A 27,614-nucleotide genomic window follows, 5' to 3' on the forward strand; every position below is an offset into this window, starting at 1 on the left:
ACTTGGGTGCACCGCTTCTTTTCAGAATTACGAGACCTTGGGATTGTGGGTGCCATTTTGACATCTGATCTGATAAAGACTACATATGACCCCTAATGCAGGTATTGTGCCGAAACACGGCTGTGTTGGCTCAGTTAATAAAGATTTCTGTTTGGATCTGTGGTTATGCCTCCATCCTTTGGCCACCTCTGCTTCCTGGTTTCTCTTCAGTAATGAGACAAAGACATATTTTGCCCATGCTAAATAACACCTTGTCACATGAACGAACAAACAAACGTAGAGAAACTTCTGCAGCACTGATCTATAAATATTACTTAAGAGTATCCAAGAACCTAACCAGCAAATATTTAATGCCACAAGGTCAGGGAGCTTTGTATTTTAAAGACCTAACCTCTCTTCTTTGTTACTCATTAGAACAGTACTTCCTAACCCTTTCTTGGAAGTGCACCTAGCTAGTTGGATTTTCAGGATTTCCATAATGAATATGTATGAGATTAATTTGCATAGATGTACATACTACTTTGTTCATTGCTTTCCTGCACCTAACATTCAAATATGCCTCTTCTAGTTCAGAGTACAGTGAGATCAACTGAAAGGTATTATTGAAGATTGAGATACTTGGATAGTGAGAAGGCTGCCCCTTCCCCCATTTGTCTTTATATTACTTGTTTGTTGTTGCTGTTGTTGTTATACATATTTGATGAACAAAACAGCAGCAAATTATCAAAGAATACACTGCCAAGGCATAAAACAAAATGAAATTATTTTATTCTTTACAATTTGAGGGGAGCTACATTTTTCTAAAAATTCTTATAACTCATACTATCTCCAAATCTAGCTGGATAACAGAATCAACATATATAATCAAACAATATATAAAACATCATACAGACTATAAATTGATAACAATATTGATAATGAAAAACTCCATCCTAGACTATATATATTACTCTGGCCTAGTAGTTCTGAGGAAAAGCTTGCTGAAAAAGGTGGGCTTACAGTTGTTTTCTAAAAGTAAGCAATGCCGATTAGAATGTACGTACCATGGAAAGGTCTTCCAGAGAGCTGGTCCTGTCACCATAAAAAGTGAATCACGATAGATATCAAGCCTAATCTGTGTAAATGAAGGTACATCAAGTAACCCCTTACCAGAGAGCGTAAAGTACATCATTGATTACACATTTATAAAGCCTACTGTGATACAATGTGGAATATATTAATGCAAGTCCTTAAAAACGGATTCTCCACTCAATTGGCAACCAATGCAAACAAAACATTTTTTGAATACCTGTATTTTATTTTTATCACCAACTTTCAGTTCTGGTCAGTATATTCATATTCAAAGAAAAACTAATTATTTCCTTTCTTGTGTTTCAAAGATGCTGGGGATACAGTTAGGGGAGGAATTTCAAAGGGATGACAGAAAGGACTTAACCAGCTAGTTTAAAGACTTTGAAAATTTACTGGGGATGGGTAGATAAATTTAGGTTTCTCGTTTTACTCAGTGCTTTTTTTGTAGAAAAAAAGGTGCCGGTACTCGTTGTGGGCGGGGTCACCACACATGGCACCGCCCCTATTATAGCCACACCCATATTAGCCACACCCCTTATACCAGCCATGGCGTATATAAACAGACATCATTGAAAATATTATACTAGTATAGGAGAAAAAATAATGTGATTTTTTTTCATTATAAATAATTTCTGTAAGCTGTTACAGCTCCAGTATACCCAGTGCAAAATAAGACAAATTCCAAACACTAAAATGAAAATAAAATGATTTTTTCTACCTTTGTTGTCTGGTGACTTTGTTTTTCTATCCATATTGGTCCCAGTCTCTGATTCTGCTGCTCTCTATCTGTTCTCTTAACTCCGTTTCCAGGGCTTCCTTTCCATTTATTTATTTCTTTACTTTCCTCCTTTCTTCTTCTTTTGTTGCCCTGCATCCATAAGTAAAAGCTGGGTCCTCCTCCATGGAATTGACTGGAGGAGGTATAACATGGATCCAGCTTTTGCCTATTTTCTCCTCTTCCCTTTCCCTCATCTCCATCCATGCGCATCTTCTTTTTTCTTTCCTCCCCTCCATTCATGTCCAGCACTTCTCCTCTCTCTTCCCCTCCATCCATGTCCAGCATTTCTCATCTCTCTTCCCTCCTCTGTATCCATATAAAGCAGTAATTCTCTCTCCCCTCTCCTCCATCCAAGTCAGCATTTCTCCTCTCTCCTAGCCAACTCCTCCATCCATCCATGTCCAGCAATTCTCCTCTATCTCCTGCTCTCTTCTCCATCCATTTCTAGCATTTCTCCTCTCTCTCCTCTCATCCATGTCCAGCAATTCTGTCTTCCCTGTCCTCCCCTCCCTGTCCAGCGATTCTCCTCTCTCCCCTCCATGTCCAGCAATTCTCTCTTCCCTGTCCTCCCCGTCCAGCGATTCTCCTCTCTCCCCTCCATGTCCAGCAATTCTATCTTCCCTGCCCTCCCATCAATGTCCAGTAATTCTCTCTCCCCTGCCCTTCCCTCCCATCCCAAGTCCAGCAATTCTCTCTCCCTTGCCCTTCCCTCCCATCTCATCCTATGTCCAGCAATTCTCTCCCTTGCCCTTCCCTCCCATCCCATGTCCAGCAATTCTCTCTTCCCTGCCCTTCCCTCTCATGTCCAGCAATTCTCTCTCTCTTGCCCTTCCCTCCCATGTCCAGCAATTCTCTCTCCCCTGCCCTTCCCATGTCCAGCAATTCTCTCTCCCTTGCCCTTCCCTCCCAGCCCATCCCATGTCCAGCAATTCTCTCCCCTGCCCTTCCCATGTCCAGCAATTCTCTCTCCCCTGCCCTTCCCTCCCATCCCATGTCCAGCAATTCTCTCTTCCCTGCCCTTCCCATGTCCAGCAATTCTCTCCCTTGCCCTTCCCTCCCATCCCATGTCCAGCAATTCTCTCTCCCCTGCCCTTCCCATGTCCAGCAATTCTCTCTCCCCTGCCCTTCCCTCCCATCCCATTGATTTCCAGCAATTCTCTCTCCCCTGCCCTTCCCTCCCATCCCATGTCCAGCAATTCTCTCTCCCCTGCCCTTCCCTCCCATGTCCAGCAATTCTCTCTCTCTTGCTCTTCCCTCCCATGTCCAGCAATTCTCTCTCCCCTGCCCTTCCCATGTCCAGCAATTCTCTCTCCCTTGCCCTTCCCTCCCAGCCCATCCCATATCCAGCAATTCTCTCCCCTGCCCTTCCCATGTCCAGCAATTCTCTCTCCCCTGCCCTTCCCTCCCATCCCATGTCCAGCAATTCTCTCTCCCCTGCCCTTCCCATGTCCAGCAATTCTCTCTCCCTTGCCCTTCCCTCCCATCCCATGTCCGGCAATTCTCTCTCCCCTGCCCTTCCCATGTCCAGCAATTCTCTCTCCTCTGCTCTTCCCTCCCATTGATTTCCAGCAATTCTCTCTCCCCTGCCCTTCCCTCCCATTGATTTCCAGCAATTCTCGCTCCCCTGCCCTTCCCTCCCATCCCATGTCCAGCAATTCTCTCTCCCCTGCCCTTCCCTCCCATCCCATTGATTTCCAGCAATTCTCTCTCCCCTGCCCTTCCCTCCCATTAATTCCAGCGATTCTCCGCCTCTCCCCTGCCCTCCCATCGATGTGCAGCGATTCTCCGTCCCTCCCCTGCCCTCACCTCTCTCATATCCAGTGATTCTTCGTCCCCCAGCCGTCCTCCTTCACTGCCTGCCAGCCAGCGTCGGACTCAGAAGCGAACGGTGCAGGCAGCGATTGGCTGGCAGCGTCGTAGCTTCCCTCTGCAAGTCCCGCCTATGCGTAAACAGGAAGTTGTAGGCGGGACTTGCAGAGGGAAGCTACGACGCTGCCAGCCAATCGCTGCCTGCACCGTTCGCTTCTGAGTCCGACGCTGGCTGGCAGGCAGTGAAGGAGGACGGCTGGGGGACGAAGAATCGCTGGATATGAGAGAGGTGAGGGCAGGGGAGGGACGGAAAAATCGTTGCACGTCGATGGGAGGGCAGGAGAGAGGTGGAGAATCGCTGGAAGTAATGGGAGGGGAGGAGGAGAAAAAGGTGCCGGTACGCCGTACCGTTGCGTACCGGCACAAAAAAAGCACTGGTTTTACTACATGGCTACGTTTAGCAGCTGAAATCCTGGGCAGGTGCTTATGTTTAGCACTAGCTCAGCAAACCTAGATGCTAGTATAGGAGGCTTAAATCTAACCAGCTATGCCTTCATCTGGAGCCAGTGAGCCACCCCCTCCCTCCTGCCTGCTTTAAGAAAAGATTCAGCTCCATAACAGACCCCTGCCACTGGAAAGGCCCCTCCCCCAACACACCTAAAAGTGCATAAAATAAAGCCAGTAGGAGACACAGGCTTACTTCCTACAAGGGCTGCCAAAGGTATTTGACACCCTAGGCGAACCAATTCATTGTATCCATGATTACTGCCAGTCTTTCAGATGGACACATCCCACAAGATTGGAAACTTGCTAGCATAAGACCAAAACTTAAAGATCATACCCCACCAGCCATAAACTGTAATAACTACTGCCCCATTGCCAATCTCCAATTTGTCACGAAAATTGCAGAATCAGTTATAAATTCACAACTTCAAGATTTTCTCATCAAGACAAACGTACTGCACCCAAACTAAATTGGCTTCAGGCAATATCATAGGTATCACTACTTACATACTCTGCCACCTTGACCAATCAAAATCAGTCCTACTCCTCTCTTTAGATCTGTCCGCGGCCTTTGACTTAGTTGACCACAACATTCTACTAGACAGGCTATGCCAACTTGGAGTTAAAACATGATCCTCTCTTGGCTCTCGTCATACTTCTCGAACTGTTATTATTCAGTTCAGTTCAAAGACACTTCATCGGAATCTTTTTGACCTGCCTTCAGAGTCCCACAAGGGTCCATATTGGCTCCTACTCTTGTTAACGTACTCTTGAGCAGTGGCGTACCAAGGGGGGGGCGGTGGGGGCGGTCCGCCCCGGGTGTCAGTGGGTGGGGGGGTGATCCGCTTTGCTCCCGCTGCTCCCACTTTACCTTAAAAAAAAAATTTTGAAGCGTCTGCCCTGCCTGTTGTAAAAGAAGTAAATCTCTTCGCTTCGTCGTCGTCGGGCCTCATTATGTCCCGCCCTCCTCTGAGGTAATTTCCGCGAGGGCGGGACATAGTGAGGCCCGACGACGACGAAGCAAAGAGATTTCTCCAAAGACAAGCAGGCCAATATTCTCACTGATGGGTGACGTCACGTCGGCCCGGAGGACTTTCCAGCAAAGTCCATGACAAAAACAAAAATGTCCCCCGTCGCGTGGGTGGATGTAGTGCGCATGCGCGCGTCCACTTTCCCGCCCGTCGCGCGGGCACATTACTCAGTTTTTTCTTCTCCGCGTCTGAGGTGACACGGAGCTCGACCTTCGTCTTCGTGTTCCTCGTATGCCCGGAGGTGAAGATTCAAGAAGAAAGCGAAGTATCCTTTCTAGTTATCTTAGATATTGTTTCGTTTATTAAGTTTCCTTTCTTTTAGCCTGCGATTTTATTTAAATCGCTCGGTCGGGTTAATTTTTTCCCGTTTTTCTTTTATTTTTCTGTGTCCATCTTTTTATTGACACAATCGCGTCTTTTGATTTGGCAGGGACAGTTTTTCCCGAGATGTCAACGAAGACGCCCAGCGGCTTCAAGCCTTGTGCCCGCTGTCATCGGGCCATCTCTGGCACTGACACACACTCGTGGTGTATTCAGTGCCTTGGGCCGGACCACCGCTCGGAGAGCTGCAAATTGTGTCTCGCCATGAAAAAGCGGACACTGCTCTCTCGAGATGCCCAGAGAGAAAAGATTTTTGGGCCCGGTGCTTCGGCGTCGGCGCCGTCGACGTCGTCTAAGTCGGCGCCCTCTAAATCGGCGCCGGGGAAGTCGGTGCCGGTGAAGTCGGTGCCATTGAGGACGATGTCTTCAGGTCCGGCGTCGTCGAGGTCGACGTCGAAGGAAGCGTCGGCACCGGGAGACCGGGGACAGGCTGCCATTCGACCGATGCACGCTGGGAGCAGTGATGCATCGAGTGGGTCTCCACCCGCCTCGGCGCCTCCTGCTTTGCAGGCCCCCCGGGACCGTTCTGCGTCGGACCCGGCCCCGAAGAGACGTGTGGATTCCACGTCCTCTTCTCCGGTGCCGAGGAGTCTCGACGACATGCGTCGGGCAAAGGCCAAGAGGCATCGTCGTCGGTCTCCTTCGAGACACGGCACCGGGAGCTCCGGGTCATCGATTCACTCGATACCCGAGAAGCGTCGGTGCCGAGAGGACCGCTCTCCCTCTATAACTGAGGTTCCGACGCGTGGGGTCACTGGCAGCCGAGTCCCCACTCCCCAACCTCTGCAGACTTTGCCTCCGATGCCTCAACCGACCCCGCAGCATCTTCCGGCACCAACTCTGGATGAGCGCATGCAGGCCATGTTCCCATTTTTTATGGACATGATGCAGCAGTGGCAGTCGGCATCGAGGTTGTCGGTACCGACGGCGTCGGCGGTGCCGGTGTCGATGCTTTCAGAGGCACCGGTGCCGACGGCGTCGGAGGTTTCGGCATTGCCGATGCCGAATGTTTCTGCATCAGGCCTTCAGCCTGTGGTGAGGTCTGTCTCACCGGTACCGCCTCCGGCGCCGGTTTCTTTGACTTCCCGAGTTGACTCTCCCGAGATGTCGGAGCAGGAAGCTTCTCCGGAGTCTCAGGGACCATCAACTTCTCGGCACCATCATAGAGGCCGTCAAGCCTCTTCGTCGAGACGGGCTCAGATTCGGGCGGCTCTGTCTGAGCTTCTAGCCCCATCTGATGATGCCTCATCTGAGGACGATGAAGGAGTACATGGGGAGTTCTCTGGCGAGGATTCTCAAGGTATTCCATCTGACTCCACTCCCTCGCCACAAAGGCAGCTGTCTCCTCCCGAGAGCTTGTCTTTTACATCTTTTGTTCGGGAGATGTCTGAGGCCATCCCCTTCCCCGTGGAAATTGTGGACGAGCCCAGAGCCAAAATGTTAGAGGTTCTGGACTATCCATCTCCACCTTCATCTTCTGCCACGGTTCCTTTTCATGAGACTCTTAAGGAACTTATGCTGAGGAACTGGGAGAAGCCTTTTTCTAGCCCAACCGTCCCCAAAAAAGTTGAGTCCCAATACCGGATCCACGGGGAACCCAGTCTCATGCAGACCCAATTGTCTCATGATTCAGCGGTGGTGGATTCCGCTCTCAGAAGAGCCAAGAGTTCCAGGAACTTCTCCTCGGTGCCCCCGGGGCGGGAGTTTGCAACTCTGGACTCTTTTGGGAGGAAGGCGTATCAGGCCGGTCTGCTCGCCACCAAAATCCAGTCATACCAACTCTACACGAGTATTCATTTACGGAACTCTGTGAGGCAACTTGAGAGTTTGGTAGATACACTCCCTGAGGAGAAAGCCGAACCCTTTCGTCAAGTGATCAGGCAGCAGAAGGCGTGTCGCAAGTTCCTGTCCAGGGGCATTTTTGACACTTGCGATGTGGTATCTCGCTTTTCTGCTCAAGGTATAGTGATGCGCAGGCTCTCATGGCTGCGTGCCTCTAACCTGGAGGAAAGAACTCAGCGGAAGATAGCAGATATCCCATGCCGGGATCACCTTTTCGGAGAGAAGGTAGAAGAGATGATTGATCATCTCTACCAGCGTGATAACGCTATGGACTCTCTCTCCCGCCGGGCGCCTTCTGCAACCACTTCCACTGCTAGGAAGTTTTTTAAGGGAAAGAGAAGTGCTCCTTACGCTTCTAGGAACCGTAGGTACACTTCTTATTCCCGTCAGCCGGTTCAGGCTCGACCCCAGCCCGCTCGCTCTCGTCAGCAGCGGGCACCGAAGCAGCCCCCTGCAGCTCCCCAGCAAAAACCAGGGACGGGTTTTTGACTGGCTCCAGCAGAGCATGGCCGAAGTCAAAGTATCTGTACCGAACGATCTACCGGTCGGAGGGAGGTTAAAATTTTTTCACCAAAGGTGGCCTCTCTTAACCTCCGATCGGTGGGTTCTACAAATAGTCCGGTACGGGTACACTCTCAATTTGATTTCCAAACCTCCAAATTGCCCACCAGGAGCTCAGTCTTTCAGCTCCTACCACAGGCAGGTACTTGCAGAGGAACTCTCCGCCCTTCTCAGCGCCAATGCGGTCGAGCCCGTACCACCAGGGCAAGAAGGGCTGGGATTCTATTCCAGGTACTTTCTTGTGGAAAAGAAAACAGGGGGGATGCGTCCCATCCTAGACCTAAGGGCCCTGAACAAATATCTGGTCAAAGAAAAGTTCAGGATGCTTTCCCTGGGCACCCTTCTACCCATGATTCAGGAGAACGATTGGCTATGCTCTCTGGACTTGAAGGACGCTTACACTCACATATCGATACTTCCAGCTCACAGGAAGTATCTTCGATTTCGGCTGGGATCACAGCACTTTCAGTACTGTGTTTTGCCTTTTGGCTTGGCGTCTGCACCCAGGGTTTTCACAAAGTGCCTGGCAGTTGTGGCAGCGTCGCTACGCAGACTGGGAGTGCATGTGTTCCCTTATCTGGACGATTGGCTGGTGAAGAACACCTCTCCGCAAGAAACTTTGCAGTCCATGTGGATGACTACTCAGGTGCTAGAGATGCTGGGGTTTGTCATCAATTCTCCCAAGTCCCATCTCGTCCCAGCTCAAAAATTGGAATTCATAGGAGCTCTGTTGTGCACACAAACAGCTTGTGCTTATCTCCCAGGACCCAGAGCAGACAGACTTCTGTCTCTGGTTTCCAAAGTACAAGCATCCCAGCAGGTCACAGCTCGGCAGATGTTGAGATTGCTGGGCCACATGGCCTCCACAGTTCATGTGACACCCATGGCACGTCTACACATGAGATCGGCTCAATGGACCCTAGCTTCTCAGTGGTTTCAGGCCACAGGGAATCTAGAGGATGTTGTCCGGTTGTCCACCAATTTTCGCAATTCCCTCAGTTGGTGGACCATTCGATCCAATCTGGTCTTGGGACGCCCATTCCAAATTCCTCAGCCCCAAAAAGTGCTGACGACGGATGCATCCCTCCTCGGGTGGGGAGCGCATGTAGATGGGCTTCACACTCAAGGAGCTTGGTCTCTTCAGGAGAGGCATCTCCAGATCAACCTCCTGGAATTACGAGCGATCTGGAACGCTCTGAAGGCCTTCAGAGATCGGCTAGCCAACAAAATTGTTCTCATTCAGACAGACAATCAAGTGGCAATGTATTACACCAACAAGCAAGGGGGTACCGGATCTCGTCCTCTGTGTCAGGAGGCCGTGCAGATGTGGCTTTGGGCCTATCAAAACGGAATGTTTCTCCAAGCCACTTATCTAGCCGGTGTAAACAACGGTCTGGCCGACAGGCTGAGCAGAGTTATGCGGCCTCACGAGTGGTCCTTGAACATGACTATTGCCAAAAAGATCTTTCGAGTTTGGGGAACCCCATCAATAGATCTTTTTGCTTCCCAGGACACTCACAAGGTTCCTCAATTCTGTTCCAGACTTCAGGCCCACGGCAGACTAGCGTCGGATGCCTTCCTCCTTTTTTGGGGGACAGGACTCCTTTACGCGTATCCTCCCATCCCTTTAGTGGGGAAGACTCTCCTGAAACTCAAGCAGGACCAGGGAACCATGATTCTGATAGCGCCTTTTTGGCCCCGTCAGATATGGTTTCCCCTTCTCCTGGAGCTTTCTTCAGAAGAACCATGGAGATTGGACTGTTTTCCGACCCTCATTACTCAGAACGAGGGGGCGCTTCTACATCCCAACCTCCGGTCTCTAGCTCTCACGGCCTGGATGTTGCGAGCATAGAGGTTGCCTCCTTTGGTCTCTCTGAGGGTGTCTCCAGAGTCCTGTTTGCTTCCAGAAAAGATTCCACACATAAGTGTTACGCTTTTAAATGGAGGAGGTTTGCCGTCTGGTGTGACAGCAACGGTCTAGATCCTTTCTCTTGTCCTGCACAGACCTTGCTTGAGTACCTTCTGCATTTATCTGAGTCTGGTCTTAAAACCAACTCGGTTAAGGTTCATCTTAGCGCAATCAGTGCTTATCATTCTCATGTGGATGGCTTGCCTATCTCTGGACAGCCTTTAGTCATGCGTTTCATGAGGGGTTTGTTTTTGTCAAAGCCCCCTGTCAAACCTCCTCCAGTGCCATGGGATCTCAATGTCGTTCTCACCCAGCTGATGACAACTCCTTTCGAGCCACTGGATTCCTGTCATCTGAAGTACTTGACCTTGAAGGTCATTTTCTTGGTGGCTGTTACTTCAGCTCGTAGGGTCAGTGAGCTCCAAGCCCTGGTAGTTCATGCACCATTCCTTGTCTTTCATCATGACAGAGTAGTCCTCCGCACGCACCCGAAGTTTTTACCGAAGGTGGTGTCGGAGTTCCATCTGAACCAGTCAATTGTCTTGCCAACATTTTCCCCCCCCCCCTCACATGAGCCCGGGCGAAAGCAAGTTGCACACTTTGGACTGTAAAAGAGCACTGGCCTGTTACGTGGAGCGGACACGCCCCTTCAGACAGTCCGCCCATCTGTTTATTTCTTTTAATCCCAATAAGAGGGGAGTTGCTGTCGGAAAACGCACCATTTCTAATTGGCTAGCAGATTGCATTTCCTTCTCTTACGCCCAAGCTGGGCTGACTTTGGATGGCCATGTCACGGCTCATAATGTTAGAGCCATGGCGGCGTCACTGGCTCATCTAAAGTCAGCCACCATAGAAGAGATTTGCAAAGCTGCGACGTGGTCTTCAATCCACACATTCACATCACATTACTGCCTTCAGCAGCATAGCCGACGCGACAGTCGGTTTGGGCAGTCGGTGCTGCAGAGTCTGTTTGGGGTTTAGAATCCAACTCCACCCCCCTAGGCCCATGTTTGTTTTGTTCCAGGCTGCACTCTCAGTTAGTTGAATTTGGTTTCAGGTCAATTCTGTTTTTTGTCCTCGCCGTTGCGGGACCAAATTGACCTTTCTTTGTTATGTTGAGTGAGCCTGGGGGCTAGGGATACCCCATCAGTGAGAATATTGGCCTGCTTGTCTTTGGAGAAAGAGTAGTTACTCACCTGTAACAGGTGTTCTCCGAAGACAGCAGGCAATATATTCTCACAACCCTCCCACCTCCCCTTTGGAGTTGTATTCCTCTAATTCTGGTAATTAACTGAGGAATGTGCCCGCGCGACGGGCGGGAAAGTGGACGCGCGCATGCGCACTACATCCACCCGCGCGACGGGGGACATTTTTATTTTTGTCATGGACTTTGCTGGAAAGTCCTCCGGGCCGACGTGACGTCACCCATCAGTGAGAATATATTGCCTGCTGTCTTCGGAGAACACCTGTTACAGGTGAGTAACTACTCTTTACTTCTTTTACAACAAGCAGGGCAGACGCAAAGCGCGCTGCCTGCAACGACGCTTCAAAAAAAATTTTTTTTAAAGGTAGGGTGGGAGCAGGAGAGTCGGGTCGGGGTGGGCTTCTCAGATGGGAGAGGGGTGTTGTGGGGGTTCTCACATGGGATGGGGATGGGAATGGGGATGGGGAGGGGAGGGGAGGGGGGTTTTCATATGGGCGAGAAGGGGACTGAGTGGGGAGGGGTTCTCAGATGGGAGAGGGGTGTTGTGGGAGTTTTCATATGGGAGAAGGGGACTGAGTGGGGAGGGGGTTTTCAGATGGGAGAGGGGTGTTGTGGGGGTTCTCACATGGGGAGGGGAGGGGGTTTTCATATGGGAGAAGGGGACTGAGTGGGGAGGGGGTTCTCAGATGGGAGAGGGGTGTTGTGGGGGTTCTCACATGGGGAGGGGAGGGGGTTTTCAGATGGGAGAAGGGGACTGAGTGGGGAGGGGGTTCTCAGATGGGAGAGGGGTGTTGTGGGGGTTCTCACATGGGGAGGGGAGGGGGTTTTCATATGGGAGAAGGGGACTGAGTGGGGAGGGGGTTCTCAGATGGGAGAGGGGTGTTGTGGGGGTTCTCACATGGGGAGGGGAGGGGGTTTTCAGATGGGAGAAGGGGACTGAGTGGGGAGGGGGTTCTCAGATGGGAGAGGGGTGTTGTGGGGGTTCTCACATGGGGAGGGGAGGGGAGGGGGTTTTCAGATGGGAGAAGGGGACTGAGTGGGGAGGGGGTTCTCAGATGGGAGAGGGGTGTTGTGGGGGTTCTCAGATGGGGAGGGGAGGGGGTTTTTATATGGGAGAAGGGGACTGGGGTGGGGAGGGGGTTCTCAGATGGGAGAGGGGTGTTGTGGGGGTTCTTAGATGGGGAGGGGGGTTTCAGATGGGAGAAGGGGACTGGAGTGGGGAGGGGTTTCCAGATGGGAGAAGGGGACTGGGGTGGGGAGGGGAGTTCTCAGATGGGAGAGGAGAGGGGTGTTCTGGGGATTCTCAAATGGGAGAAGGACTGGGGTGGGGTGGGTGTTCTCAGATGGGAGAAGGGGACTGGGGTGGGGGTTCTCAGATGGGGTGGGGGTTCTCAAATGGGAGAAGGAGGCTAGAACTGGGGTCTGAGAAGGGGTCATGATGGAAAATGGGGCATGCCTGGGTCAGGTGGGAGAATGGGTCGAGCTGAATAGGGGGGCAAGGCATGTGGATGAAGGGGGCCGAAACTGGGGGCTGAAAGGAGGGTAGGTGGGATAAGGGGGCTAATACTGGGACTGGGGGCTGAAAGGCGGCAGGGGCTGAAATTGTGGGGACTGGGGGCTGAAAAGGAGACAGGGAGAAGTGGCTGGGGCTGAAGCTGAGGACTGGTGAGAGAAAAGGGCTGGGGTTGAAACTGGGGGATAAAAAGAGGACAGGGAGAAGTGGCTGGGGGCTAAAGCTCGGGACTGGTGGGAGAAAAGGACTGGGGCTGAAACTGGGGACTGGTGGGATAGTGGGGCTAGAACTGGGGGCTGAAAAAAAGGGGCAGAGAGAGGGGACAGATCCTGGATGGAAGGGGGAGGAGAGGGAGGGCAGACCCTGGATGGATGGGAGAGGGAGGGCAAATGATGGATTGAAGGGACAGAGAGAAAGGGCAGCCAGTGAATGGAAGGGGGAGAGAGAGAGGGCAGACGGGCAGATGGTGGATGGAAGAGGCAGAGATAGAGGGCAGATGTAGATGGAAGGCGCAGGGAGAGAGGGCAGACATTGGATGGAGGGGACAGCAGAGAGGGCAGACACTGGATGGCAGAGAGAGAACAAAGACAGATGCTGGATGGAAGGAAGACAGTGAAAAGAAGATGAGGAAAGCAGAAACCAGAGACAACAAACTGTAAATAAAATATATATATATATATTTTTTTTTGCTTTAGGATAAAGTAGTATTGTAGCTGTGTTAATGTTTATAATAGAACATGTAAATAAGGTAATCTTTTTATTGGACTAATTTTAATACATTTTGGCTAACTTTCGGAGAACAAAACCCCCTTCCGCATGTCCGGATAGGATATTGTAACAGCACTATACTGTATTGACCTGAGGAAGGATGTTTTGGCCTCTGAAAGCTAAATGTATTAGTCCAATAAAATGGTATTATTTTATTTTCTATATTTGTTTTATTTCTATTTGTTAATTTGTAAAGTGGTGATTGGTACTTGTTAGTTTTTTCAAATTTACATCTGCTGTCTTTATATTTTGCACAGTACTAGGGGACATTTTCTGTTTCTGTGGTGTTGCATTGTATGCAGAGTCTGGCATCTTGGGGGTTCAGTTTAATTTTTGTCTAAATAGAAAGGTTATTATTGCTTATTCTATAGTGGATTAGGGTGTATCTGTGTTTGTGAAAAAGACATGGCTTTCGGTTGGCATTGACTGTGTAAGATGGACGATCTGTGTTATTCTGCCTGGTTTCGTTTTACAGTAGGTGAATTGATGTTCTAGTGCTCACTGTAGTGTTTAAGATGCTTTCCTTTTCCTTGTGTGACTTGTAGAAATTACTGCTTATGGTATGCTAGAATTGCTCTATAGGTCCTGAGTGTTTTGTATTCTCGGCATGCCTAGTACTAGATTTTGGAGGGGGGGGGGGGGTGTTAAAAAATGACCGGCCCCGGGTGTCAACTACCCTAGGTACGCCACTGCTCTTGAGCCCCTACTAACTCTTACACAATCCCTAGACCTTACTACAGTGTATATATAACCAGATGACATTCAGATACTATGCACTTTAGACCTCGCCAGTGTTCACCAGATCCACATTATAAATAACAAACTAATATAGATAACTGACTTGCTGACAAAGAACAAACTCATCCTAAATCCTAATAAATCAAAATACATCCTCTTCAGTGATGGAACAACCAAACTACCCATTGGACTTATCCTCCTCTGATCCACTGATATTCCATTAGAATCATCCACAAAATCTTAGGTGTTTATTTATTTATTTACTAGTAAAAAAAGGCCCGTTTCTTGCTGAAATGAAACGGGCGCTAGCAAGGTTTTTGGCGGCGTGTGTATGTTTGAGAGAGTGTCTGTGACAGTGACTGTGTGCGTGAGAGAGAGTGAATGTGCAAGTGTGTGTGTGTGAGACAGTGAGAGTGGGTGCAAGTGTGTCTGTGAGAGAGTGTGTGTTTATGTGAGAATGAGTGTGTACGAGTGTGTGTGTGAGACAGTGAGTGTCCTTTGCTCTCCCCCTCTCAGGTCTGAGGACCCCCTATGCTGTGGTCTGAGGACCCCTCTTCCCCCCCCTGTCTGTGGTGTGAGGATCTCTGTGCTCTGAGGACCCCCCTCTCTCTGTGGTTTGAGGACCCCCTTCCCCCCTCTGTGGTCTTAGGGTCCCCCTCCCCTGCCCTCCCCCCCCTGCATAGTTTACCTTCGATAGAGTCGATGCGGGTTGCCTGTACCAATGAATCTTTGTATTTAGCAGCAGTGGCAGGCTGGCTTCAGAGTAGGCTATAGTAGTGAAGTCAGGGGGTTAAAAGAGATTTTATTGCATGTTTTCGGTGTGGGCACGTGATTTGCAAGCCCCTTCCCCCCCCTGGCGATATCACCCGACCCACTCCCCCTCCCCGGCGCATAACGAAGCCCCTCCCCTCGCCCATATGAACCCCCTCAGCACCCGCAAATGCTAACTCTGTGGCTGCTGCTGCTGCTGCTTCTCCTGTTCAGCAGCAGCAGCCGGAACATAAAGAAACATTTTTGAAAAAGTTGTTAAAAGTAAAACGCACCTCTGCAGCTGCTGCTCCTCTCCCCTCTGATGTCGCTGCGCTCCTCCGGGGTCTTCTCCAGGGGCAGCGACGTAAGGGGAGAGGAGGAGCAGCAGCAGAGACGTCAGCTGTCTGTTCTCTTTTTTTGTTGTTGTTAGTGTGGGAGAGCAGGTCGGTGATATTCGGGTCAGCTGGGCGGCAGGTTCGGGAGGGCGGCAATGTTGGGGCGGCGGTATTGTCCTCAACTGGGCGGTAGTTTCGGGAGGGCGGCAGTGTCGGGGCGGCGGTTTTCTGCTCAGTTGGGCGGCAGGGGCGGTTAGGTTACGCGGAGATATTAAAACTCACCCTCAACGTTTGCTCCGCCCTCGATGTCATGACGTTTGACGCGAGGGCGGGGCCTGGTGGCTTCACTACCATGAACCTTCGAACCTGAAGGAACTGTTGTCAGTGACTTGGCTTCACTGACGTCAGTGACCTCAGAACGTTGAGGGTGAGTTTTATTATAGTAGATTAGGATTTATTTACCGCCTTTTTGAAGGAATTCACTCAAGGCAGTGTACAGTAAGAATAGATCAAACATGAGCAGGAGGCAATTAGAGCAGTAAAAATATTCGAACAGCAATACAAAGTATGGCATGGTATACTACTTGCAATGACAACACAAAATATGTACTAGAATATTATAATTATAGTGATGGGTAAGGCAAAGTTGTAACATATAGATTAATTAGAAAGTAAGATGATTGATTTGAAGAAAGTTGCACGTGAGGTCAGAGAGATGGTTAAATATTATTTCAGCTAGGGTAGGAGTGGATAAACATGTCCCGATGCAGTATGTGCAGCCCAAGTCAATCCTTGTGTGTGTGAGTGAGACTAACAAGTTAGTTACTTCTTCCGTTAAAGGCTTGGTTGAAGAGCCAAGCTTTCACCTGCTTCCTGAAGTAGAGGTAGTGTTAAGCGGAGCCTTTCAGGCAATGCATTCAAGAGTGTGGGGGCTACTCCAGAGAAGGCTCTATTGCGGGTATCACATCGTGTAATGTCTTTTGGAGAGGGTATAGTTAGTGTAAGTCCTTGGGAGGATCTTAGTGTCCTTGGCGGTGTGTTATTCTTGATAACTCTCTCACATTCACACCACAGGTTTCTTCAGTTGTAAAAAGATCCTTACTTAAGCTCCAATTGATTTGGTCCATAAAATCCCTTCTGCTCCCCCCAGCACTGAACATCCTAGTTCATTCCCTAATCATTAGGCAATTAGACTATTGTAATACACTTTATAATGGACTCAGAGAAAAGGACCTCTGAAGACTACAATTGCTACAGAACACTGCCATCAAACTGATCACAGGTGCAAGGAAATTTGACCACATAACCCCCCTTCTTAAAGCAGTGCATTGGCTGCCTATTCTTAATTTATCACCCACAAGACTCTCCTTCTAGTATTCAAGATCCAACAATCTTGTTACCCTTACCGCCAGATTGGTTCTTAACCCCCTATTGTCCATTCAGAACGCTCAGATAATCACAGTAAAAATGCCTGCTTGTACCTTCTTTCAGGGAAATTGTCCACAATCATACTCAGTGCTCCATTTTCTCAGTCCAGGGCCCTGGGCACTGGAACTTGCTACTACAGCACCTTAGATTACAATCTTCACTGCAACAAAACTAACATTAACATAGTCTTATTCAATGATGCATACACCTGATACAGATTCCTGTGTTCTTGATAGACTGCTAGAGGCTGGTGTGGATGGCTTAGCTCCCCTCTCATGTGTTGACCCCTTAGTCTCTTATCAAACATTGTAGTTCAATTCTGGTCGCCGCATCTCAAGAAAGATATAGTAGAATTGGAAAAGGTGCAGCGAAGGGCGACTAAAATGATAGCGGGGATGGGATGACTTCCCTTGAAGAAAGATTAAGGAGGCTAGGGCTATTCAGCTTGGAGAAGAGACGGCTGAGGGGAGACATAATAGAGTTATATAAAATAATGAGTGGAGTGGATCAGGTGGATGTGAAGCGTCTGTTTACGCTTTCCAAAAATACTAGGACTAGGGGGCATGCGATGAAACTACAGTGTAGTAAATTTAAAACAAATCGGAGAAAATGTTTCTTCACCCAACGTATAATTAAACTCTGGAATTTGTTGCCGGAGAAAATGGTGAAGGCGGTTAGCTTAGCAGAGTTTAAAAAGGGGTTGGACGGTTTCCTAAAGGACAAGTCCATAAACCACTACTAAATGGACTTGGGAAAAATCCACAATTCCAGGAATAACATGTATAGAATGTTTGTACGTTTGGGAAGCTTGCCAGGTGCCCTTGGCCTGGATTGGCCGCTGTCGTGGACAGGATGCTGGGCTCGATGGACCCTTGGTCTTTTCCCAGTATGGCATTACTTATGTACTTAGTTCTAAACTTCCAACCCTCCTCATTCTGTCTTATGTATTCTCCCTACTTATACCCTACAATTAGATTGTAAGCCACTCAGATAACCTTGTTTATGGGCGGGATTGCAAATCTTTAATGAACTTGGAAACCTGGAACAGTTAGCTATGCATCTCTTCATAGTCCAGCATCACATCCTCCCTTCCCTTCTCCCCAGGTATCCATCATCTCCATTTTCCTTCTCTACCCCCACCCTAGGGGTACAGCATCTCCAGCAGTGTACTGATAAATGATTAACAGCAGGCGCTCTCCCCCCCCCCAAAAAAAAGTGATATATATGTATGTAACTGTATTACACATTTTATTGGTACAAAGGTACAGTGTAGCAACCAATTTAAAAATAATATTAAAATATGCAATATTCTTTACTGTAAATTCCATATAGCCATGCAACCCCAAGAACACTTCCCTTCCCGTACTCCTCTCCCTTCCTATAAGCCCACCCAACTGTTTTCACTCAACAAAGTAACGCAACAGATGTACAGATCAGTAGGACCAAAAGCAGGAAAAAACAAGTAAAAGTCATAAACACAGTTTATACCAAATTGTTTAATCACCCTTAGGTTTTGCCTTTGGGTTTAACAAGCAATACCATGTGCATGTAAGGTCTAGATAAATGAATTTCAATAATCTATGTTTAAGGCATATGCCCTAATTATGTAATACTTGGTAGCAATAATGAAAGAGTGATGGAATATTCACATAGCAGGCAGCCAACAGATTTAATTTCCACTGAAAATAATTAACGTATGAACATAAATATCATTCAGCTCCAACTGTTCTACTGCTGCTTTTCCTTAGCCATCATTATTCCAGGGACTCATCTATATACAAACACAGCCAGGAGACAGAGATTACCCCCCCCCCCCCCACAAAAAAAAACAAAAAAATGCCTTTTACAACCAGACTTGAAGAAGAAATAAATATATACCACAGAACTGGAAAATGGTGGCACATTTAGACTGACTCCTGCATGAAGGTAGCTCTGCCCTCATTATTCAATCTCTCTCTCTTAAATAGTAGTAATCAACAATATTAAGTGCATTTCTATAATAATATACATTTGGCATTCAAAAAAAAAAAAACAAAAGGAGCAAGTTCCCACAAACCATCTTTCTCTTTTGATCTAGGCATAAGAAAAAAAAAAAGATTTTAAATATTCCCAGGTTTCAACCTAATTCATGTTTAATGTGGGATATAAATGTCATAAATAAATAAGTAAATATATAATTAAATAGATAGATTTAAACTCTAAATGTTGAGTATCTGATTCTCATAACATGATGTCTGTTTTACTGGTCTTTTACCAGGAGAAAAAACATCTGCACAAATATAACAGTGCTAGTGTGTCCCTATAACCATCCTCTCCAAATGACATTTATAACAAATTACTACTGTACCTATGAAAAGTTATTCCATTATTATACTTCCTCTGTGAACATCTGTATGCTGCACAAGCAAATATAGGTGAGATTAAATAAAAATGCTACCAACAATAAAGAAGGACAACCTGGATGCAGCAGCTCATAGGCTTGCTTGCTTTGTTTCCAGTTTACAGTAAAGACAGCTGTGCAGGGAAGGGGAAGCAGAGACAAACCTAATTAGCTTCAACCTTTTGACTTCATGCTGTTTTCTGTTCTCAATCAAACCTCCTTGCCTAGAGCTAACACAGCATCATCACCTCCCCCACCCATCCAGCATACCTCTCTCAGCTTCCCACCTCAGATGATCCATTCCCTTCACCAGCCATCCTTCAAACCTCGCTACTCTTTCAGCAGCTGTAGCCTGGCTGACCCAGAACTATTTCTCTGCCATGTCTTGCCCTGCTGATGCAACTTCCTGTTTATGCATGGGTGGGATCTCTGGCAGAGAAAAGGCTCCAGGTTGACCAGGCAGCATGTTACCACTAGCACTGATGGAAGTGATGTTTGACAGGTGGCGGTGAGGGCAATGAACCTGAAGGAGGATATGAGGTGGGAAGGTGAGAGAGGTATGTTGGATTTGCGGGCGGGGGAGGAGGGAGAGAGGATGATGCTGTTAGCTAGGGGAGGAGAAAAAAAAACAGATATTTGTGTTCTGGCTGCCGGGCTCCATTCAACAACCGGCTTGCAAAATTCAACAAAATTTAACAACCATCTCTTACAAGCTGGTGCGAGCTGGCTCCAGTACACCACTGAGCATCTCCCTTCCCTTCTCTACCTCTTCTCTCAGGTGTCCAGCATATTCCTGTTAAATCATCTTCATAGTTTGAAGCATACTTAACCGGGTGGACTTCCACCCAAGTATCCAGCATGTTTCTCCCTTCCCTCCCCTCCCCTTCTCTACCCCCGCCCCCATGTCCAGCATCTCCCCTTCTCTTCCCCCCTCCCCCAGATATGCAGCATCTCTTTCCATTTCTACACCCCCCTAGGTTTCCAGAATTTCTCCCCTCTTCCCTGCCACTTGCCACATCTGCTTCCACTGCCCCCCACCTCAGTCTTCTCCTGCATAACCTGCATCAAAAGAAAAGGCAGCTTGGCAGCACTATTGGCCTGTCGGATGAATCCCCCTCAGACACAAACTTTCTTTTGGAGGGTATGGAGCATAACAGACCATGAGCATGCATATATTTATGTGCTCAAAGGCCCAGTGCCACGACACTGCTGCTGACAGCAGCTTTAAAATACTGTTCTACCGCTGTCTTGCTGGCTGTGCTGGCGCTGCACTGCTGCCTCCCAAAGTCTGCCACCCTAGGCAGATGCATAGTCTGCCTAATAGTGGGGTTGGCCCGGCTCCTATCTGCTCAGTTTTCAATATTGCTTTGATTCTATTCAGTGCCAGCAGGAAGTAAGACTATATACTCCTGCTGGCTTTGTTTTTGAGACTTTTTGAAAGATGGAGAGATGTTTCTGGGTATGGGAAGGTGGATCATGCAAAGAATACTTATTGGAGATCAGGTTTGTGGGAGAGGAGTTTTGGAGGGTGAAGTCAGTCAGTTGGGAGGGGGTTGCCAGGATACCAGGTGGGTAGGAGTGCAGTCAACACCAGGGCTGCGGGTTTCTTTTTCTTTTTTTTTTAGATCCAGGCTGCTAGAGTGGGGAGGGGGATTTAGAGAGGTTTCTCAGTATGGGGCAGAGGGCTTTGCAGATCAGGCTGGTCGGTGGGAAGAGGATAGCCAAATTGATGGGGTGAGGATTTTATAAAGGAAAGGATAAACAAGCTAGTGAAAAGTTTCAACCAAGGCTGGCTAGATTTCATTTTATTTTCAGCTGAAAAACAAGGAACCTAGGTTTGACTGAAAATTTGCTTTATTTAGCAGGTCAAACTCTAGCTAAGGATCCCTTTTACAAAACTGCGGTAAAGGGTCCCTGCAGTACAGTCATGCGCCAACGTCATGGTAGCTCTACCGTAGCGTTGTAAAAGGGTCCCTATGTTAGGTTAACCTCTTACTGAAATGTTGTGTTAAGCAGAATCGTAGTGCATGGTTACACTATATTGTCTGATTCTGAGCAAAGTGCCAGGAGGTCTTGGAGATGAAAATTACCCCTTAAATAAAGGCCAAGATGGACCAAGGGAAGCTGGGAAAATTTTCACAAAAAAAAAAATCTCACTCTCGCCTTCAAAGCAGAACATTAAAGCCAGTGCATTAAAAGCATACAGATAACATAAACATTACAACCAGACTATTGGATAGAGTTATTTATCTGATTCATGTGCCTATGGATGCTGAATGAATGCTGATTCAATTGTGAGGCCCCAGGCATTAAATGCAGGAACATTTCATCAGAGCTGCTTAACTGGAGTTTTGTCCTGGCCATTCAGCTATTGCCTAGCAACTTTTGAAGGCCCTCAAAGAGCTCTTTATGCACAGGGCTAGGAAAAACATTCTTTCACAGAATTCCTTATCGGCCTCAAAACAGACATAGATATCTATCAGAAAGATTTTTTCTGGCTTTACTTTTATTTATTTATGTATTTATAAAATCTTATATATTGTAATACAAATTGCAGTTCCTTCTATATGGCTTGCAAACTACGTATATAATAAAACCACATAAATTATATAAATAATAAAAAAATAACAGAATACCAATCGCTATTTCAACCCAGCCTGCAGCTATTTATAGCCTGCTTTAACCAAAGCAAGTTGCAAGATTAACATACATAATAAATCCATAAAAATTTACAATAGACGTAAAAAATTTCAGACAGTCCAAATGGCAGTGACTAATGCTTACCACCATCATTCTAAAAATGCTTTCACAAAATAGTGAGCCTTTAAATATCTCTTAAACTAGTATGCATTTGCACATTATCTCAGAGTACCCCAAAAAACCTCCTGCCTCCTCTGTCATAAACCTGTAATACACCACCTTGGGAAAGGCCGCATTTCTAGTTTCTTCTGATACTGATAATAACCTGTTTCCAGGTTCAATTCTATGGTCATCTTGTTCCACCATGCAGGAGTAACCACAAAGGACATCCTGGACTGTAATTGTATCCTACAATCCACGTTCACTGTTGGACTTTCAAATAGTCCTTCTTGACTTGATTTTAAACATCCACTGGGCACATACCACTGCAATCTCTTTGACAGATGTGGAGGGACATAATCTAAAGGGGTGCCCAAGTTTTCCTGAGGATGTCCTCGCAGGATGTCCCAGCGAATGGGCGTGGAAACCCATATTATCGAAACAAGATGGGAATCCATCTTTTGTTTCGATAATATGGTCGGGGACGCCCAAATTTTAACATTTAGGTCATCCCTAGAGATGTTCGTCCTTAGACTTCGTCTTTTCTGATTTTTGGTGATAATGGAAACTAAGGACGCCCATCTCAGAAATGACCAAATGCAAGCCCTTTGGTCGTGGGAGGAGCCAGCATTCGTAGTGCACTGGTCCCCCCTCACATGCCAGGACACCAACCGGGCACCCTAGGGGGCACTGCAGTGGACTTCAGAAATTGCTCCCAGGTACATAGCTCCCGTACCTTGTGTGCTGATCCCCCGAAAACCCACTACCCACAAATGTACACCACTACCATAGCCCTTACAGGTGGAGGGGGCACCTACATGTGGGTACAGTGGGTTTGGGTGGGTTTTGGAAGGCTCATATTTACCACCACAAGTGTAACAGGTGGGGGGAGTGGGCCTGGGTCCACCTGCCTAAAGTGCACTGCACCCACTAAAATTGATCCAGGGACATGCATACTGCTGCGATGGACCTGAGTATGACATTTGAGGCTGGCGCAAAATATTTTTAAACTATTTTTTTGAGGGTGTCAGGGGGTTAGTGACCATTGGGGGAGTAAGGGGAGGTCATCCCCGATTCCCTCCTGTGGTCATCTGGTCAGTTCGGGTACCTTTTCGTGGCTTGGTCGTAACAAAAAAAGGACCAAGTAAAGTCATCCAAGTGCTCGTCAGGGACGTCCTTTTTTTTCGATTATGGGTCGAGGACGCCCATGTGTTTCGCACGCCCAAGTCCCGCCTTTGCTACGCCGCCGACATGCCCCCGGGAACTTTGGTCATCCCCGCGACTGAAAGCAGTTGGGGACGCCCAAAATTGGCTTTCGATTATGCCGATTTGGGCGACCCTGGGAGAAGGCCGCCCATCTTCCAATTTGTGTAGAAAGATGGGCATCCTTCTCTTTCGAAAATGCCTGAAAGTAAACCCTCTCTAATGCTCTAAAAAAACACCAGAACTGAGCTGCTAATTATAATCCTTCCACCCTCTTCTCAAACACACGAAATTATTTTATAAGATAACACTTAGGGGCCCTTTTACTAAGCTACGTAAGCATCTACGCACACCCAACGCACGCCAAAATGGAGTTACTGCCCGGCTACTGCGTGGCTGTTGCGGTAATTTCATTTTTGGTGCGTGTCCAATACACACGTCTGAAAAATAATTTTTATTTTTCGGACACGTGTATCGGACGTATGTCAAGTGGCATTTGACGTATGTAGGTCATTACCGTCGGGTTACTGCGTGAGTCTTTACCGCTAGGTCAATGGCTAGCGGTAAGGTCTCAGACCCAAAATGGACACGTGGCAATTTTGATTTTATGCACGTCCATTTTCAGCAAAAATTTTAAAAGGGCCTTTTTTACAGGCGTGATGAAAAATGGATCGGCGTGCACCCAAAACCCGCGCCTACTATTTATTTAATTTATTACATTTGTATCCCACATTATCCCGAACAAGCTCAGGTTCAATGTGGCTTACATTCAAGAAAAACATGAAAAATATGGTACAGTCTGATAATTATGGCATTTAACATTTTAGGAATAATTGTGTGCTTGTCATGAAGCTAGGCTAGAGTATTGGTTATGTTGAAACATATAAGAGAGACGGCAACATTAGTTTATTCTCTTTTGATAAGATATGTACTTAATAGAAAAGCCTTTAGCAATTTACAAAATCTCAGATAATCTTCTAAGTACCTTAATTTCTTGGGTAGAGAATTCCAAAGTTTGGTACTCTGATATGTGAAGCCTGTGACAAGGATTGATTTGTAAGAAAGACCTTTGCAGTTTGGATAATGGAGCATGAGGTATTCTCTAGATGTTTTCACTGTATTACATGAAGGTAAATCAATTAGTTGTTGCATGTAAGAGGGTGATAAACCATATATGATTTTGTAACCAGTCATGCATATTTTAAAGGTGATTCTTGCATTTATGGGAAGTCAGTAAAGTTTTAACAAGAGATGGGAAGCCTTCTCAAAGCGAGGAGTACTGCATGTAAATAAATATAAAGCAAGAAGCGATATTTTGTGTTATTTGTAATTTTTTAAGGAGTGAGCTGTTTAATACTCACATATATGGCATTAAGGTAATCAAATTTGGATAGTACCAGAGATTGGGTGATAGTACGGTGTGGAGCTTGGGAAGAAAGAACGCAACCTTTTAAACTTCCATAGTGTATAGAGGACACTCGAGACCACCTTTGAAACCTGAGCTTCGAATGATAACTGCTGTTCGATAGTGATGTCCAGGATTTTCATCGACTGATCAAAGGCATATGATGTGTTGTCAATAATGATGTTTTTTAATTTGTTACCTACTGGGGGAGTTTCAGAGAAAGGTAGAAAGCTTTAGAGGGTATTTGGAGATTGCTTTATAGTGGAAGGGGAGATGAAAAAGGGAGAGAATGCCTCAAGGGGGTTTGTTGACACAAAGAAAATGCTTGTGGGTTGAGGGGTTGAATCAAAGGGAGAATGCTTAGAAGAAGAGAGTTTGAAAGAAGAATTATTCCTGGAATAGTGGGTGGAAAGAAGAATGTTTTAAAGAGGTGGAAAAGGGAGAGGGAGACTAGTAGGGACAGGGAGGGAGAATGAGAGAGAGAGAGAGAAGGACACTGGTAGGGACAGGAAGGTGGTGGTGCTCATAGGGGACCCCATCCCCATATCCTGTTTGTCATGCCTGCCTCTTGATCTCCTCCATCTTTGATGGGGAGATTGAGAGTGCTCTTGGGTCTGGCTTCTAAACCACATGTCAGTGGTTCTCATCCTTTCTTCTGTTATGACACACCTGACAGACAATATTTGTATGTGTGACACATTGAACACTAAAATTCATAGCTGAGCAAAAAAAATTCCTAAGTACTTTATTGTTAGGGAAATATAAAATAGTCTTAAAGTGATTTTAATTTTATAAACTGTTGTTAAAACTACAGTTATACATTTATTTTTCTCAAATACATTTTTAATCTTCATTATATCAGTGAGAAATGTGGGACTGGCGTGTTGCACATAGTTTTTCTATACGGGATTGAATGGATGGCAAATTTACACTAAACTTACTATCAACATCAAGAAATCTTTATCCATTCTATGGTCTATTCAGATCATAGAGCTAGAATGTTTCCCCTTGTAGCTTATCATACCAAACAAATATTTTAAATTCTGATGTCACCTCAGTAACAGTTATACAAAATCCGTCTACTGCCAGATACTGTGAAGTAACACAAAACCTTGTCAAAATGCTACTTAGAAAGTATGTAGGAAACAGAACATACGGACAAGGAGGGGTGTAACACTTTCATTTGGGACTGGTCACAGCAGGTATCATGGGGGTCCTGGGGGAAACTGGTCTTTACACTTCACCTACTCAGTGTTCCTGGGTCTTTCCTAATGACAAGAACTGTCACAGATAATATATGTCTTTGGTGGGGAGGGGGAGATGAGAAAAGGATAATATGTTGGGGGAGAAGTTTGGGGTTGGGTTAATTACCAGCCAGCTTCATTAAACTAACCAATCTTGTCTTGGGTCTGTGGACTAGCAGATACTCCCCAGCAGCAGGGGCGTAGCCAGACACCCAAGTTTGGGTGGGCCTGGACCCAAGGTGGGTGGGCAGAACTCCACCTTGTCCTACAAGTGATTTGGTTTCTCCCTCTCTTGCCTGCATGCCATATAGTCTTTCAAACATCCCCTCTCCCCCGTATATCTTTTAAATAGCAGATTTTCACCGGCAGCAAACAGTTGTTGGGAGTTTTTGGCTGGTGGGGCTTGGGGTCCCTGCCAGCCACATTATAGGTGTGCTGCTACTTGGTGGGCCTGAACCTAAAGTGGGTGGGCCTGGGCCCACCCCAGCCCACCCTTGGCTACGCCACTGCCCAGCAGACCATTATTTTATAAAGGATCTCTTCCTAGGCTGTATTACAGCCACAGCAACATTCAGTTGTAAAGGAGCACTGCCCCACTCTCTCATAATACAATACTTCTGGGGCTTCTAGGATCAGCCCTTGGACCAGTTTCTGCTTGCTTTCAAGATGCAAAGGTCTGTGGAGGAGGAGTATCTTTGTTGTCAGGGCCGGTCTTAGGCAGGGGCAACTGGTGTGACCGCACAGGGCCTCGCGCTGAGGGGCCGCGCTTCTCATACATGTTCTGAACAGACTTGAAAACTTGAATATATATAACTTGGAGGACAGTAAGGACAGGGGAGAAATAAGATGGGGGAGTTAGAATATATTGCACTAAATGAAAAATTAGATATAATAGGCATCTCTGAGACCTGGTGGAAGGAGGATAACCAGTGGGACACTGTCATACCGGGGTACAAATTATATCGTAGTGATAGGGTGAATCGGATTGGTGGAGGGGTAGCATTGTATATTAACGAGAGCCTTGAATCAAATAGATTGAAAATTCTGCAGGAAGCAAAACACTCCTTGGAATCACTGTGGATTGAAATTCCATGTGCAAAGGGGAAAAGGATAGTGATAGGAGTGTACTACCGTCCGCCTGGCCAGGACGAACAGACGGATGCGGAAATGTTAAAGGAAATCAGGGATGCAAACAAACTGGGCAACACAATAATAATGGGGGATTTCAATTACCCGCATATAGACTGGGTTAATGTAACATCTGTACACGTAAGGGACATAAGATTTCTTGATGAAATCAAGGACAGCTTCATGGAACAGCTAGTTCAGGAGCCGACAAGAGAAGGAAAAATACTAGACTTAGTCCTTAGTGGTGCTCATGATCTAGTGCAGGGGGGTAACGATACGAGGGCCGCTTGATAACAGTGATCATAATATGATCGGTTTTGATATTGGCATTGAAGGAAGTGAAACTAGGAAATCAAGTACGCTAGCGTTTAACTATAGAAAAGGTGATTACGACAAAATGAGAAAAATGGTGAAAAAAAGACTGAAAGGAGCAGCTCGCAGAGTAAAAAACTTGCATCAGGCGTGGATGCTGTTTAAAAACACCATCCTGGAGGTTCAGGACAAATATATTCCACGTATTAGAAAAAAGGGAAAAAAGACTAAACGTCAGCCGGCGTGGCTAAACAGTAAGATAAAGGAAATCATTAGAGCCAAAAAACAATCCTTCAGAAAGTGGAGAAGAGAACCAACTGAAAGTAACAGGATAGATCATAAGGAATGCCAAGCCAAATGCAAAGCGGAGATAAGGAGGGCAAAAAAGGACTTTGAGAAGAAATTAGCGTTGGAAGCAAAAATACATAGTAAAAACTTTTTTAGATACATTAAAAGCAGGAAACCGGCCAAAGAGTCGGTTGGGCCGCTGGACGAAAATGGTGTTAAAGGGGCGATCAAGG

The 27,614-nt window shown here is 46.9% G+C and overlaps 1 protein-coding gene across 3 annotated transcripts in view; it reads left to right on the forward strand.

Annotated features, from left to right (window-relative positions):
- Positions 1–27,614, forward strand: part of MEGF10 (multiple EGF like domains 10) — a 252,707-nt gene that overhangs the window by 169,308 nt on the left and 55,785 nt on the right. The window lies entirely within an intron of this gene.

This window comes from Microcaecilia unicolor, chromosome 2 (genome assembly GCF_901765095.1).
Source record: "Microcaecilia unicolor chromosome 2, aMicUni1.1, whole genome shotgun sequence".
Lineage (NCBI taxonomy): Eukaryota > Metazoa > Chordata > Amphibia > Gymnophiona > Siphonopidae > Microcaecilia > Microcaecilia unicolor.